We start from the raw sequence: 3,861 nt of genomic DNA on the forward strand, positions 1-3,861 counted from the left end.
GCCTTAGCTGGTTGAGCTATAGGCGCCTGGCCCCAGCTATTTTTTAGAGATGGGGGGGGTCTGGGGGGTCTCACTCTGGCTCAGGCTAGTCTTGAACCTGTGAGCTCAGGCAATCCATCCATCTCAGCCTCCCAAGTGCTGGGATTAAAGGCATGGGGCACTGCACCTGGCCCCATCAGATGTTTCTTGAGGATCCAATCCGTTCAGTGCATGGCAAGCCCCAGGCAATGAGTCATTACTTTTTTCATTGAGTACAGAGAATAGAGTGGAGGGAAGAGAGGAGGAAAAGAATGAAGAAAGGAAGTGAGGAGGAAAGAAGATAGGAAGGAGAATAGAAGGGGAGCCGGGTGTGGTGGCTTGTGCTTGTCATCCCAGCTACTTGGGAGGCTGAGGTGGGATGATCATTTGAGACCAGGAGTTCAAGACTGCAGTGAGCTATGACCATGCCACTGCTTTCCAACCTGTCACTAAAAAACAAATAGCTGGGTGTAGTGGCTCATACCTGTAATCCCAGCACTTGGGAGGCTGAGGCAGGTGGATTGCCTGAACTCACAGGTTCAAGACCAGCCTGAGCAAGAGCGAGACAGAGACCCCATCTCTAAAAAAATAGCTGGGCTTTGTGGCAGGCGCCTGTAGTCCTAGCTACTTGGGAGGGTGAGGCAAGAGAACTGCTTGAGCCCAAGAGTTTAAGGTTGCTATGATGCCCTGGTACTCTACCAAGGGTAACGAAATAAGACTCTGTCCAAATAAATAAATAAATAAATAAAAATAAGGGCAGTGCCTGTGGCTCAGTGAGTAGGATGCCGGCCCCAAATAGGTGGTGGGTGGTGGGTTCAAACCAGCCCCAGACAAACTCCAACAAAAAAATAGGCAGGTGTTGTGATGGATGCCTGCAGTCCCAGCTACTCAGGAAGCTGAGGCAAGAGAATCCCCTAAGCCCGGGAGTTGGAGGTTGCTGTGAGCTGTGATGCCACAGCACTGTACCAAGGGCAATAAAGTAAGACTCTGTCTTAAATAAATAAATAAATAAGGGAAATGAGGGAGAGGGGCAAGGGAAGAGGGAGGAAGATGGGGATTCACTGGTGCATGTCACACCTCTTGAGGGCAGGACACAATTGTAAGAGGGACTTTATCTAAGAAATGCAGTCTATGTAACCTGATTCTTTGTACTCTCAATGAATCCAAAACAATAAAAATAAATAAGTAACTAAATAAAAGGAAGAGGGAAGGCAAGAGAGAAGAGGGAGAGAAAGAAGGAATCCTTAAGTCATCTGAGGCTCCACCTAGGACCTCAGTTTGGCCCTCAAAGTTCAAGGGCAGACTTGGACTTGAGCCTCTCTGACCAGCCAGATGGCTGACAGGTTGATTAACAGCTTGAGCCTCAGTTTTTGTCATGATCAATGGGGCTTATAACAGTTATGACCTCAAATGAGATGTTGCCTGTCTGGTACACAGCAGGCTCTCAGGGTACCCAAGTGACTGTGGTAAGTTGAGCCCTTGAGGATGAACAGCCCTTGCCAGGTGGACACAGTTAGTGTTGAGGGAGGGAATGAGGCAGGCATTGCAGGCAAAGAGAGCAGCCTGGGCAAAGGCAGGGTACATGGTGTGGCTAGAGCACTGGTTGGGGGTAGGGTATGTGGGAAATAAGGCTTTGGTTGGGCAGAGTTTCACCTGAATGTGCTACATGGGGGTCTAACTCCTGGTGCCCAGCCTCCTAGCTGAGTGTTGTAGCCAAGCCACTTCTCTCAGGGCTTCAGTTTCCACTCTTATCAAATAGAACATCTGAGCATTGCTCTGTGGTGCTGGTGAACTCAGTGGTGGGCGTAAATGTCCAGCACCCAGTTGACCTTGTTGGGGGCGAAAGCCCATTATTTGTTTCCTGCCTTAGCAGAGGCTGCTTTCTTTTCCCCTGTCCTCTTGCCTACTGGGGTACCTGCATCCCTGGCCCCTTCCCCTGCCTCTGCCAGGTCCCTCTTTGGAGCCCCCACACCTCACCAAACCCTCTCCACCCTCTGGCATTTTTTTTGATGCCTCCCCATCATGCTGTGAGTTCCTCAGGAGCAGGTGCAACCTGTGTATTTACCTCTGTGCACCTGGGTCTGAGGCTTAGCAGGTGAGCACCCTGGCCCCCATGCTGACTGCAGGAAGGAGCAGCATGTGAGAAGAGGGGCCTGGGGTTAAAGAGGAAGAAGAGGCCACTTCTGATGAGGGAGGTTGGGGAGGTATCACAGAAAGGCTAGGTTTGAACGTATAGGGTTTGCCTAAGTGGAAGGGAGCTGGTGTGACCTCTCGCCAGGCCTGCTATAGGAAGCATTGAAGGTTTGAAGCAGGAGGGGTGCCTCAAGGGCCAGGCAGGTTTTCAGCTGGCACTGGGCACACTTTCTGTGTGCTTGTGTAGCAGGAGCTCAGAGCTTTGGCTCCATACCTGCAATGTGGGTGCAAGGGAGCCATCTTGCAGGGTGGTGGTGAGAGTGCAGGAGGATACCTTGGCAAAGATGAGTCCTCAGCATTCAGCCTCTCTTGATTTCACCCTTTATTCCTAGCTTAGCACATCAAGGTCACAGGAATGAATTGTTCTTCCTAGACAGGCTTGGAATTTCTCTGGGAAAAGGTCCCTTTCTCTCTGTAGCCTTCCACAAACAGAAGCAGTTCCCAATAAAGTTATGTTCTTTCTTTGAGCTGATCCATTAAGGGCAGGCCCTGTGCTCACAGCAGGACCATGGAGTCAATCCTCAGGCTTCCACAGGTTCCCTGACTCTAGGGAGCTGGTGGAGTTCCACAAACATGCTAAATGTTTGCTGAACACCCATGGTACTGGCTCTGGGCAAGGTGAAAAGAAGGCAGGTCACTGATTGCATAGGGCTTGTGATCTAGTTTCTCCCTCCTTCCTGTGTCCAGCCTGCAATCCCAAGATGCTATATGAAAAGACAGCCGTATTCCAGCCTCTGCCATGCTTTTTCCCTCTTTGAAGTAAAACCTAGTGTTCAGGGAAATGGAGAAAATCTCCTTAACAAGGCCTAACTATGCCATGTACCTGTTACCTTCTTTCGGCCTGCACTACCTCCTGAGTTCCAAACCACCACCACCTCTTTGCCTAAATGATTGCAGCAGGCTTCTTCTTCTTCTTCTTCTTCTTTTTTTTGTTGATACAGAGTTCTACCCTATGCCCTGAGCAGAGTGCAATGGTGTTGTAGCTCACTGCAACCTCAGACTCAGGCTGTTGGCATCCTGCTGCCTCAGCCTCCGAAGCTGCTGGGATTATAGGTGCTTGCCGTGGTGACTGGCTGGGGTTTTAATTTTTTTTTTTTTCAGTTTTTGGCCAGGGCTGGGTATGAACCTGCCGCCTCTGGCATATGGGGCCAGTGCCCTACTCCTTTGAGCTACAGGAGCCGCCGGGTTTTTTAAATTTTTTTGAAAAAAATTTTTTTTGGTCTCACTCTTGCTCAGACAAGCCTCTTTGAGCTTAAGCAATCCTCCTGCCTCAGCCTCCTGTAGCAGGCTTCCTATCACCCTACCCTCCTCCATTCCCAATTCTGGCCACCCAGGCAGCCTCATGGTCTTTGCCAGTGCTATTTCTTCTGTTTAAAATATTCTCCTCCAGTCCTGATGGTTGTTTGATCCCATCCTGCAGGTCCCAGCACTGGCCCTGGAGCCAGTAGCCTAGCCTGGAAATGCAGTCCGGCTGGCTGTGTGACCTTGACCAAGTCACTGTTTCCTGCAAAATGAGGATGTTAATGATAACCATCTTATAGGGTAGTTTCTTTTCTTTTTTTTTTTTTTTTTTGAGACGGAGCCTCAAGCTGTCCCCCTGGGTAGAGTGCCGTGGCATTACAGCTCACAGCAACTTCCAACTCCTGGGCT

The sequence above is a fragment of the Otolemur garnettii genome, unplaced genomic scaffold (assembly GCF_000181295.1).
Source record: "Otolemur garnettii isolate 467f Iridium unplaced genomic scaffold, OtoGar3 scaffold00218, whole genome shotgun sequence".
NCBI classification, from domain to species: Eukaryota; Metazoa; Chordata; class Mammalia; order Primates; family Galagidae; genus Otolemur; species Otolemur garnettii.